The sequence below is a fragment of the Lissotriton helveticus genome, chromosome 4_1, assembly GCF_964261635.1.
Source record: "Lissotriton helveticus chromosome 4_1, aLisHel1.1, whole genome shotgun sequence".
In the NCBI taxonomy this organism is placed as follows: domain Eukaryota; kingdom Metazoa; phylum Chordata; class Amphibia; order Caudata; family Salamandridae; genus Lissotriton; species Lissotriton helveticus.
The window spans coordinates 169336604-169350001 of NC_136063.1; the positions used below are offsets into that span (position 1 = coordinate 169336604).

At 46.5% G+C, this 13398-nt stretch overlaps 1 protein-coding gene across 3 annotated transcripts in view; it reads left to right on the top strand.

The window, feature by feature from the left end:
• TOP1MT (DNA topoisomerase I mitochondrial) overlaps positions 1-13398 on the top strand; it is a 1348974-nt gene that overhangs the window by 1143235 nt on the left and 192341 nt on the right. The window lies entirely within an intron of this gene.

Genomic DNA, 13398 nt, shown 5'->3' on the forward strand with positions numbered 1-13398 from the left:
GAAAAATAGGTTCAGCATAAGAGACAGCAAACAAAAGATTCCCTCTGGATTTTGTAGCTCTTTGTTAGTTAACAAGATATCTGGGTATAACAATGCACACACTACAAGCGCTATTATGAAGTGCTGACGTGTTCTCTTTCTGGGTCAAACTCCATTAGACCAGCTATTTTCCATATTTATATCCGGTCTCATTAAGGATGGGACATATTGGATTGCCATATGTCCAGACTAGGAACCCGGGTTGCTTCAATTTGAAAGCAGACTTTGGCTCTTTCCAGGGTATTTAAATTTAACAATACCCACTTTAGCCTAGCGTATACCTTCCTTCGAGACTCTGCAATGTGTTTAAGATTGCCCATAAATATTAGTCCCATTAAATGCTGTTTGTGCATAAAATAACTGGGCACCATGAAGCAGTAAAAAAAACATACATTGTATTTATTTCTCAGTAAGTCCCTGTTAAAGCATAGAACGGTTGCTATAAAGAGCAGACGTCACTCTACACTGTACTTGTTGGCGATTCACACAAACATTTACAAGGGTTCCGTATGAAACCAGAAAGATGGGGGCAAAGTTTTACTAATCTAATAATACAGATTAGAGCATGACATCTGTTCCCTTTCCTTTTGCACCTTCAGATGTGCATCCAGAGGTTGTTCCCGAATTATTTTCTCTTGTGAAAATGTTTTCTTGAAATTTTCAACTGTGTCCAAGGAAAGTCACTCCCTAAAACAGGTTTATTTTTTTGTAAATCTATTATTAGTCTTTTTTTAAACACATGACATTACATGTAAGACAACAATACGACAGATAGAGCAAAATTGCAGACAGGTACTCGAACACTAATGAGGATATTTGGCATAGCATCATGGACATTGCATAGGCTAGACCAGTGCAAACAATTGATCCAATCATCAAATGCATCGTACAAATATATCCTGTGATGGAGCTCATTTACATGATCGTCGGGATACATGGCGTAGAAACAGAAGATGCGGCTGAATGCGTAGAGAAAAAATTGTATTCAGTCCTGAGTGTCTGGTTCCAAACTGAGTAGGTAATCCCTGAGTGGTTGCCAAACGTCGCGGGCCTGGAGGTAGGGGTCTGTAATTAAGCAAAGCCCCCACTGACTCTGTCACAGTATGTCATGCGTCATGCTTCTCAACCAGCTTGAGTTGGAAGGGGAGCTGTTGGCGCGTCAGAGAGTTGCAATTTCACACTTGGCCAGTAGCAGCCCCAGCGACACAAATATGTATACGCATGTAGGGACATCCCCAGGGTATCCCAGGACCGCAGTGAGAGGGTTCGGTGTGACCTCTAAGCCAGTTATGGTGGAGAGGAGAGAAAAGACCAGAGAACTAGTAGGGGAGGATTTGAGGGCATGTCCAAGCCAGGTGTAAAAGCTGTGTCGGGGTGGAGCTTTTAGGGCACTGAGCTGGGTATGTACGATCAAACTTTGCAATAGCATCAGGAGTGACATAAGCTCGATGCAGAAATTTGAAATGCAAGAGTTTGTCCGTGGTTGATTGAATTACGGCGAGTTTAAGAACAACAATATGACCACACCTTATCTAAGAGTGGAAAGCCCAGGTCAGTGCCCCAGGCCTCCCTGGCCCAGTTTGTACTGTTGGGATTCAAAGATAAACAGGAATGGTACAGTTTAGAGACCAGTCTGTCACCATTTGAATCCGATAATACGAGTGAAAGCGGGGGAAGGTCATCAAGGGCCAAAGGTTAGAAAGGCATGCGGGAGCATAAAGTATTCTGTAGTTGTCGGAGCACAAAGTGGTCCATGTAAGTGGCGTTATGAAAATGGATATCGTCTGCATGTGCAAGGACATGCTCATATGGAAAAACTTCCTCCAGGGTGCTGAGGTCGTGATGCTGAAGGGTGCATTGAACTAGTCCTACACTTGTAAGAGACAGCCAGGGGCTATTATCCAAAAGCCTCTGCCACACCCAGCATGTTGTGGAGACTGTTTGGATGTTGTAAGAGTCTAAAGGGATGCCTTAAAGTAGTATAGAGGAATGTAGGAGGTCCCCTAGTGGATTTCTGTCTGGTTTGAGATGGGATACGGGCATCATGGTGATACCAGCGGTATGAGTAGTGACATTGAGCCGCTAAATAGTAAAGGCGGACATCTGGAAACCCCAAAACCGCCACGGTTGTAGGGGAGTGTGAGTGTTTCACAGTGTATGCAGGGCAAGCGGCCTGTCCAGGCGAGTCGTGTTAGTAGACTACCGAGGTTGAGGATGATGTAATACCATATTAAAATCTCCACCCATAATAATAAATCAGCATCGGAGAGGCCCATGTGGTCATGGAGGGTATGAAGGAATTTGAGGCCATCTGTGTTGGAGGTGTACACGTTAATTAAAAGCATACGTTTGTACGCAAGTGTGCCAGTGAATAACAATAAAAAGCTGCACGGCTAGAATGTAGTGAGAAGGGTATGCTTTTATGTATAAGGATACAGAATACCCGGGAATAGGAGCTATAGCAAGAGAAGTAGTGGTAAATGAGTATCTTGAGGAAATGCAATCTTCACTCCATTGCGAGTTAAGTAATAGCAGACTTGTTTGACCTTACAGGGGTTATTAATACCACCGATGTTCCATGTTAGGAAGGGGACGTCTACTACCTTACTCTGCCACTTAGGGGATGCCATGTAGGATGCGTATATAAATGGGAATGTGCCATGTCAAGAAAGAATGGATAGTGTATCTGAGGTGCAAAGTGCCACTAACATAATACAAACAACTGAAACCCCAACGCCCTCCCAAAGAAAAGAGATACATTTAAACAAACCCACAAGAGGGAAGTCGGTGTACACCACAGGGCGTGGTGACATCACATTTGGGAATGCTACGTGTGCTGAAAGGAAACCTGAAAAAGTGGAGAAAGAATCAACCGTATAAATGCAGCAGCAATACCCTTGCAAAAGCATTAAAAGACAGCAACCAGTGGGAGATGCAATATCTGAATCAAGTGAGGACATACAGAGGTAACCCTCCATCAAAAAGAGAATATATATGTATCAGCCAGTAGAAGATTGCGTTGCAGAGGTTGAGGGTGTTTCGTTTAGGGGATGGGGATCGTGAGGAGCTTGCAAAAGGCAAGGATGTCTGCTGGGTAGTAGAAGATGCAAGATTTACCATTGATGTCGACAAGCATGCGGGCCGGATAGAGCATAGCATATTTTAGGTATAATTTATGAAGTACATTTTTGGCATTGCTTAACTTTTGACGGGCCTCCTTGACCACTATTGTGAAATCAGGGAAGAGACCGGATACTGGAGGGGGACAAGTTTGCGGGCCAGTCTGAGTGCAGTGTCTCTATCCCTATAATTGAGACAGCGTGATAAAATGATCCCAGGGGTTTACCCACGGTTTGGTGGAGTGCGAGACTAAGAGATCGACGAGCATAATCCACTGCGAAAGTAGGAGTGAAATTAGTGCAGTCGAATACGGTGCATGGGAGGTGTTAAACAAATGTCAGATCACCCCATGTTCGTAGTTTCCACAATGGCAGATGTACGAATATTTTTCCTCCGGGTCTCGCTTTGACCGCTTCCATCTTAGGATACGTTCCAATTATTCAAAACGTTTCAATGTAGTCCTAGCCCGTCTTCTAGTCCAGAAATGTTTCTCAGCACCATTGAATCCTGTTGATTTGTCAGTCTAGGCGTCCCATAGTCGGGCGATACAATTGGTGAGAAGTAAGGCAGCTCACTGACTGCACCAGAACCAGATAGGGTATCAACAAACAAGAGCGGGCCGATGGTAAAGGGCTCCCAGAGCAGGCCCAGACCACCAGCACAGGCAAAAAAGAGTCAAGCAAGAGAATAAGGGCCTGTAATGTTCAACACTTAGATAGAGCCCGTCTCTGCTGCACTATATTTGGGAGGGAGGCATCACACACGTCCAGTCCCCAGCAGGCCCAAAGGCTCTCCCAGTGGAGGAGCCACACAGTGTAGAAGGGTAATATGAGGTGTGACGCAGGACACCGGATAGGAGAGCCACTAGTGCGCAGAGGAGCACGCCCGGTTGCCAGCGAGCTCTCCGTGCACAGAAGGTGTAGGCAGCAGAGGCGTGTGCACCGCCGGAGTGCTCTGCTGTTATAACCAGGGTCTGCACTCACTAGGCAGGCCACGTCCAGAGCTCACCCGCCGATGGGTAGGCGGATGGCACAGCTTTAGCATGAGCAGCCAAATCACCACTGCAATCTCTGTGTAGTTCGCTGGGGCGCTGCAATGGTAAGATGGCGGCCCGCAGCTCCGGCGAGACCGTTTCACTGTAGGCCCCCAAGGCCATACCCGGCCGCAAGGGCCGCTCTGTGTTGAAATGCCAGTCTGTATGCACCACAGGTCATGGGAGAGACCACAATCCACATCCTCTCGATAAAGGTTGCATTTATAAATAGGAAAGACTGGAAAATGTTAAGGGATGGCAGGCACTCTTGCAAGAAACCAGCCACAGCCGTTGTAGCCCTAAAAGAATGTAGCCATCTTGGTGGCTGCTGTGGCCAAGCCCTCCTACAACAACAGATTTAACCCTTTTACGGACTTTCACTAGTTAATGTCTGTTTTGGGTCATTACATGACTAAGTCTTGCGAGATTGTTCCAAGATGAATCCAAACTCGATACAGGGTACATCAAGCCAAACTTCACTTCAGACCATTGTCAAAGAGCAAGGAAAGGCAGCTCTCAGTCAAAATCTGAAGTGGGAACCTGCTCTTGAGGCCGTTCCATGAATTGTTTTCCCATTCCTTCAGATAACTCCAAATAAATAAATAAAAACATGAAAGTTTTTTTTGAGAAACTAATTATGTGTACACCCAGAAGTTTAGTTCTATCTCAGTTATGAACTACTGCCAGGGAACTGATCCCCCGCCCCCCTCCCCAACTCATCCCATGTTACCCGAGTTTCCAGGGCCACCAGCTAAACCGCAACAGATCGAAACCCTCAATCAGGCCATATTGCACATCTTCAGCACCCTACCTGCTCCCTCTAGTGCGCCTTGAGACCCCATGGATCCGAAAAGACCTCCAGTCAGGTTACTGCCATCTGTGCCTCAACTACACAGCAGAATCAGTCTTGACTTGGCAGCCGACTCCAGGCTCCGACGCTGCAGTCCATACCTGCTCCTGCCATGTCGGCGCCCACCCTGAAGATCCCGGAGGAAGAGCCCATTCTGCAATGGTACTATGAAACAAATCTTATATTACCTCAGCCATACTTTGCTTCAGCAAACATCTCAACCACTATTAAATTCAGGAACAATTCTGCCATTTCACCAAATGCACAACATAATCAGCATCAGCCAAAAATAAAAGTCTTAATAATAATCAAGATGACATGGATGACGACAATCTTTAGATGAACCTTTAGGTGGCCAGTGGGCTAGATATTTCCTCTAGACCCTGGGGTGCATTTTTCACCTGGCCCCCTAATTTTCCTAGACACTGGGTGAAATTGTCACTTGGCCCCTCTACTAAGGAATCCACCTCTTTCGCAATGGTCACCCGATGTGCTGCAGAAGTCCTTTGTTGTCAATTGCCTTTTTGTAGAAGTTTAAACAAATGTGTTCACTTAAGTCCTGCAGCCTGGACAGACTTCTTCTAAACCACTTTTGAAGTTCAGTGAAGCATTGATAGACATGTTAATGGCTACATGGGCAAAACCGCTGGTAAATAGGCAAGTGGGTAGAAGACATAGACCCATCCTTCCTGACCTAGCATTGTATGCTAGGTCCTGACCTAGCATTGCATGCTGGAAAGCTTGTAGGTCCAACCATTCATCAGCAGTCTTAACCCAAATTAATTCCCCACTACACCTCCAGATGAGGACTCGATCCATGGGTAGGCTTTTGGGAAGCAAATATTCTCCTCTACAAGCCTAGCCTCAAGATCAGTAAATACCAGCAGCCTCCTCGCTACTCACACACATCGTGAGACCATGTTTGAGAGGTCTGGCTAACAGTCCCAGATGCGTATTGAATTATTCTGGCACAAGTTCTCCAGAATACGAAGGTTGCAGTGAAGTACATCATCCGATCAAGCAGCACCTCTTTAGAAATTGAAGTTTTAGTTAATGGGTGAGAACCCACCTCAAATAAAAATCACAGTCCTCGTCAGGGTGGATTGCAAATGTCAGGAAATAATCCGGGGCTCAAACCAATGGGAGTTAGTGTAACTGCAACAGATGATGAACGGAATGCTGAATGATTCAAACATTCTCCCCCAGTCGCGATCTGGGTTAAATCCATCATTCTTTTTCCCACTACGCCACCCCAGTTTGGACCCAGCCATATGCAAATCAGTCTTGACCCTGTGCCTCATGGGAACAGTCCAGACCGAACTGCCAAGCCAGGTCCTCCCTAGACCGGAACTGAGCATCCTGGGACCGGTTTCAGGGTATGTCACCCTTCATCAGCCAGGCTAGCTTGAATCCAGTGGCACAGTGAGCAAGGAACCCACCACTGGGCATACCCATCCCACTTAGGGCGAAAAGTGTAACTGCAACTGCAACAAATGATGGACAGAATGCTGAATGATTCAAACATGCTCCCCCAGTCAAGAGATCTGGGTTACATCCATTGTTCTATTGCCCACTACGCCACCCCAGTTTGGACCCAGTTTTTCAGCCAGGCTAGCTTGAATGCATTGTCACAGTGAGCAAGGGACCCATGGGAGTTATGGCACAGAGCAACCAGGCTTAACTTGGATACAATGTGTAAAGCATTTATGCAGCACTGTACGAAATTGGGTTGTTGGTTAACTGGGGTATGAGCCCTGGCTAGCCAGCAACCACAATCCTTGTCTAGGTAAAGCACAAACAAACCCCAAATTAACATGTGCTCACTTTGATAGCTTGGCATAGACCAGTCCGGCTTAACTGAGAGGCAATGTGTAAAGTATTAGTGCATCACTTGAAACAGTAAAACTGTGAAAACACACCACAAAAGGAGCCCACTACAGATTAAGAAAAAGAGTATTTTTTAATAAATGAAACAGACCAAAACAACAAAAATCCAATCAATAGAACTGGAGATATTGAATTTAGTTTTTTTTAATGAAAATGGTGCCAAAAAGGACAAAGTACCAGTTGGGGATATCTGGTTGCGCCGTATCGAGACAAAGCCACAAGATCAGGCCGACCGCGATGGAGCACGGCTAGCTACAGAGCACCTTAAATCCTGGTTGCGGAGTGTCGCATGGATCCATGTCGAAGTTGCGCTGCACAGCCAAAGCGATGCCTCTGTTCTTCAGTTGTGGCAAGGCTGCAGTGCGAGGTCATGTGTCCCGTCGACGGTGCTTACGATGCGAAGCCTGGCATCGGTGATGCGGTGCATAGCTGCCGATATGTTGGTTACGAGAAGCTATGGGTCTGTGATGCAAAGTCTGGCAGCAGCGACAAGTGATGCAAGAACCTGGGCTGTGGATGTGCCGCTCCTTTGGGGATGATGCGTCGGTTCAGAGGACTGCAGGAGCGATCCAGGTCTTTGCGACGTTTCCAATTCATTCAATGGGGGCGATACATCTGGTCCCCTCGGTGAAACCCCACTCAGCCGAGGAGATGCGTTTGTTTTCCTCTGGGATGCGTCACTCACCAGAGAAGATGCGTTGGTTACGCTGGCAAGCACCTTAGGTTCACTTCCAAGGGTCCAATGCTGGGGTGCCACCAATAGATAGGGTAGGCTCACAGATGGCATAGTCCAGGCTTAGGTGCAGGTGCAAGGCGGTTGGAAACCTGTTGTGTCCCTGAGGCTTCAGATCAGACGACCAGCCAATTAGTACTTGGAGTTGTTCTGGGTTAAAGAAATACAGGTTCAGTAAGAGGTAAGAGGCCAGTAGATCAGTATAGCAAATCAATAGTCCAGCAAAGTGACAGCCCTTTAGTAGCACAGCAGTCCTCCATCCTGGCAGTGTCTCTATTGGGCCAGAAGTGTACTGAAGTGGTGGTGTCTGAGGTCCTGCATTTATACACAATTGTGCCTTTGAAGTGAGGATAAACTTCTAGAGGCATGCCTTTATAGTGCATAGATGCCCTGCCTTCCTTGCCCTGGCTCCAGACTTAACTATATGGGTTATGCTGCCCTTTGTGTGGTGACAGGACACAGCATATTGCGCTGTAAGTGCAGCTGAGCCCAGCTCCTCCTCATCCTGCCAATGATGGCCACCCAACCACACCTAATTTCCCATTGTGTGAGGCTGACGAGGAGGAATACACAAAGCCCAGCTGCCAACTATACCCAGTCATGTAACCGGGAGCAGCCTGCGGACACCAAATGGCTAAGGCAAGAAAATGCCAACTTTCTAAAAGTGGAATTTCTAGAATTGTAATTTAAAATCTGACTTCATCATAAGCTGGGATTTTAAATTGGCATTCCTGAGACACCAAACTTGAACCAGTCATATCTTTGCATTCAAAAATTATACCTATAAAATGTAATAAGGTAATCCCAATGTTATCCTTTCCGAGATATAGGCCTTGCAGTAATGAAAAACGAATTTAAGAGTTTTTCACTACCAGGATATGTAAAACTTAAAAGTACATGTCCTGCTTTGTAAATACGTTGCACCCTGCCCTTTGGGCTGTCCATGGACTACCCTATGGGTGACGTATTTGTATTAAAAGGGAAGGTTTGGGCCCGGCAAAAGGTTTCTTTTGCCAGGTTGCAATGGCAGTTTAAACTTCAATCACCAGCTCTGCAAGGGCCAGCCTGAGACATGTTCAAAGGGCTACTTACTTGTATTGCACAATCAGTGCCAGAGGCCCACTAGTAGCATTTTATTTATAGGCCGAAGTAAAAGGAGAACCACTTTACTAGGTATTTATAAGTAAATTAAATATGCCAAATGGGTATGAACCAGTATTACCATGTTTAGAGGAGAGCATATGCTCAGAGTCCGTGCAGAAAAAATGGAGAAGGAAGGCAAAAAGTTGGAGGGGGCAGATACCACCCTAAGGCTGACCGGTCTAACAAGTATTCAAACAGCAATAAAGTGAGAGTACAGCACAAGAAAAATCCTAAGCCAAGTTAACAGAATAGGGCCAAATTTAATAAATAAAATCACTCCAAAATGGCACAAAAGAACAGGAAGTAGAACCAGTGATATAATTGTTTTATATTTGAACAAAAAAAAGTGGCAAAAAGCACATATCGCTTATCTTGATGCACTAGGTCCCAGTGCAGTCGTCCACATATGCGTAAGGCTCTGAGCAGGCTAAGTCCAGAGTTCGTGCAGAGGGAACGCCTTGATTTCGATTTGCTTTGGCTAAACCCTCTTAAGTTCACACTTAAAAAAAGATTATGGAAGTCTGATCTCCTACAGTGGGGGCAAACCGGCAAGTTGAATCTGACCGCCAATTCAACGTTAACGTTTTAAGTCCGAGCTCTTGCAGTTTAGACAGGAGAAGTACACTCTAACACCAACCTATGCTCCAAGACCTGGGAAGCACAACTCGCGGTTAGGGCTCACTCCATTACAAGGTCAGCAGCAGAATCTAGAGCATGTGACGTAACTGATCAGCTGGGCACATGCAGGGAGAGTAGCATCTGGGCTTTTGCAGTGGCAGGCCTGGAGCCATGCTTTACAGGGCTACCTCAGTGGGTGGCACAATGAGTGCTGTAGTCTAATAGTAGCATTTTGTTTATCAGCCTTTTTCGTCTCCTACTTCTTGCTGGTAGAACACTCCAGATAGCACTAGTGGGCCCAGCACCCAGAGAGCCTTTCGGAATCTGTCCAGGTTTTAGAAGAGAGTGCAAAAAACTGCATTAGGTCTGCTCGACTGCAATTGGACTGGAGGCAGACTCCTTTGCCTGGCCAACCCAGAGTTGATGGTCGTGATGGATGCATTGTTGCTGGTTTGGGGAGGTCTCCTTGTAGAGGTGGTGATCAGAGGATAATGGTTTCTGGCAGAGACCATACTCCACATGAACCTTTTGGAGTTGCGGGTTATTCACTTAGCAGTAAAGGCCTTCCTCCAATTAAGTGGAGGCTGGTTCAGGTTCTCATTAAAGACACCTTCGTCATATGATACTGCAACAAACAATGGATTTAGGTCCTGTGTTAGGAGGCTCTGTGCCTCTGGAACTGACCGAGTCCTTCGTGCATTTCACTGGTAGTTTGATTACCGGGCGGGCAAACTCCGTCAGCATTGCCTAGCAGATCACAGATGCTGTTTGCGTCCCAAGGTGGCGCAGGCCATCTTCTAGCAATACGGAGAACCCTGACTACACCTTTTCACCACTGCCGAGAATGTGCAGTGTGTAAGCTTTTGCACATTGGTGCTCCCAAAACAAATTTTAAAGACACTTACTGCCTGGAGTAGAGTTCAGGACTACTGCACGCCTTACCTCCTCTTCCTCTCATGTTGGGAGTCCTGAAGAAGTTGAGGTCTGACTAGGTTTAAGTCATCTTAGTGGCTCTAAGTTCCACCAAGCGAATGTGGTATCTGGAACTGTTGGGCATGACGGGCATTAGCATCCATCCCTCGATCACCTGCACAATCTACACCTCCACGCATGGAGACTGAGCAGCCTACTGCTTTATGCCTCCCTCCTGAGGTAGCGAATGTCATCTTGGCGGCGAGGCGTCCATCCTCAAACCATCTGTGCTGGGAGAAGTTTGTGGCTTTGTGTACTTCTCATTGGATAGATCCATTTCAAGACAGATTGCTGAATCTGTTGCTGTTTGTGCTGCTGTTAGTTCAGCAATTGTTCTTTTAATCACCTGCAGTGATGGCGGTTTAGTAAAAGTTTGTAGGAAGCTGGTTCTGTATATACCATACCAAAACGAGGTATAGTGTGCACAGAGTCCAGTTACTCCCCAAAGTTGTGGCAGAGGTTAAAGTAGATAATACCTTACTCTCAATTTAGTGGTAGCTGGGCTGAGCAGTTACACTTATCAGTGTTAGGCTTATCATCAGGTAGTGTGAATTAATTTGTTGTACATAATCATAGAAGGCAGAAACACACACTCAACGACTGACTTCAGGCCAATGTTTGAAGAAAAATATTACTTTACATTTATTACAGTAACATTAGGTACTTGAAAAAGATAGACAGTAGATAGAATGCTATGCAATCCTAAAGAAGGAAAAAGGGGTTGCGCATCAGCAGGTAAGTACACAACTTACTTTTCCAGTCTTCAAGGATTTTTAGACCAGCCCTGGGCAAAGGTCAAGTTACCTTTGCGGCAGCACTGGGGCGGCCAGGTGCAGAGTTAGCTGAGCCCAAGCTATTTAATAGAGACTGGGGGCACCTTAAGAGGTGCAGAGTTCAGTATCTATGACACGGCGGTCGATACCGGCAATGATGTTTGCTCTTAAGCTCAGCGAAGCGCAATGGGGATGACTGGGAGTCAGTAGGCCGCTAACGCAGGTCCCGTTGTGGTTTTCGTCAACTGCGGTGCTTGCTTCTGGCAGGGCAGAGTCGCTTTGTTGCAAGTGTCGATCCTCTACCGCTGCGGTCCAGGGTTTTTCTCGGTAGTAGTGAGTTGCGTCGACACAAGTGCCAGTCCTCAAATACTGCGGTTCTTGTAGCCGTGGATGCTGGGGACTAGAGTCTTTAGCCCAACAGGAGGTTCTTGGAGTTTGGGTGAATGCTGGAAGGTCTCTGGGGTTTCTTGGAGGCCTAGCAAGATTTCTGGAAGGACAGCAGGTCAATTTGTCGAACAAGTTACAGGTGGTGGGGTTCTTGCTGGGTTCTGTCTGCAGCTGTTCAGTTCCTGGTCTGGCAGCGGTGTGCTTCCGTCTTCTTCTTTGGTCCATCGAGTCTGAGGAATAAGCTTTAGGGGAGCCTTTAAATACAAAATGTACGGGCGTTACTGAAGTTGGGGGCAGTAGCTAATGGCTACTCTCCCCTAGGGTGACTACACCGTTTGGGTGCCCCCTCCCTTTGGGCACATCCCTGTTACTATTGGCCTAATTCTTCAATTCAAGATGGCAAATTTCTAAGAGAGGGGTTCGCCTCTGCTCCTGCCAACTCTAGGGTTGTGCCAGGCTAAGGTGGACACGCTCTGCTTACTAATGTTCCCACCTGTCCTGCCGCTAAAAGTGGGGTCTGGACAAGGGGGAGGGGGTAACTCCACTAGTTGGAACTGCCTAAATCAGCACATCACAAGGTGAAAGCCTTTGAGGCTCACCACCAAGTGTTGCTGTTCCTGCTAGGGGGTGGTATGAAGCACCTCCACCCAGAGCAGGTTTTGTTTCTGACCTCCGAGAGCACAAAGGCTCTCACCCCAGAAAGTTAGCAATCTGTCTGGTGGTGGCTGCAGGGCATCTTAGCCAATACACTAGAGGGCGGTTGTTTTTCAGGGAGCATCTCTAAGATGCCCTCTGAGTGCATTTTATACTAAATCTAACACTAGCATCAGTGTGGGTTTATTATGCGGAGAAGTCTGAAACAAAACTCCTCTGTCTTCAGTAAAGTCATTATGTAGCTCTGGAGTTCTTGTTGACAAACTCCCGGCTCATTTACTCAAAATAGCTTCACTGCACGTACAATGTCTTTGAATGGCACAAACACTGAAGGGGGATATTGCTTGTGCAGCTATGCCCTCATCTGTGCTCTAGTGCACCCTGCCTTAGGGCTGTGAGGCCTGCCAGAATGGTGCCTTACCTATGCCACCGGCATTGGTGAGTAGGAATGGCACTTAGGAAGGTGTGCCATGTCGATGCTTTTAGTTCAGTTATACCACAAGACATAGCCTGCAATGGCAGTGTGTATGTGTTTGGTGTGGAGTCCTTTAATATTGCACAATATATGCTGCAGCCCTAAGGGACATTCTCTGGTCCCAAGTCCCTTGGTACCACTGGCACCTTTTACAAGTGACTTCTATGTGGGCCAGATAGGTGTTAATTGTGGTAACAATTGTACAGTTTAGGGAAAGAACACAGGTCCTGGGGCCTGGTTAGCAGGATCCCAGCACACTCAGTCAAAGTGCATTAGAAATCTGGCAAAAAATGAGGATGTTCCTGCAACAGAAAACCCCTCTCCTACTAAGTTTAACACACGTTTCCACCCAAATAATTTGTGATGCCACAGATGGACCTTAATCTGATTCTTACATACTTGAGGTGCACCCCATTTGAAACAATGTGCAGCTGTCCGCTGCATCTTCTGACTCAGAAAACAGTTTTTCTCCTAGCACTTAACAACTCATTGTGTCGGCAACTTGCAAGCGTGTTCTGACCAGCAACCATATACCACCTTTCCTCCATACAAACTGGTTCTCATCCAGGGGATCCTTATCAATAGTCATAAGCACTAGAATATTCCCGCCCATGCGCGGGACCCCGGAAACACAATCCTATATATGCCCCACATATATGTATGTATATATATATATATATTACCTACTGGCGGTCGCCAGTAGGTATATATAGT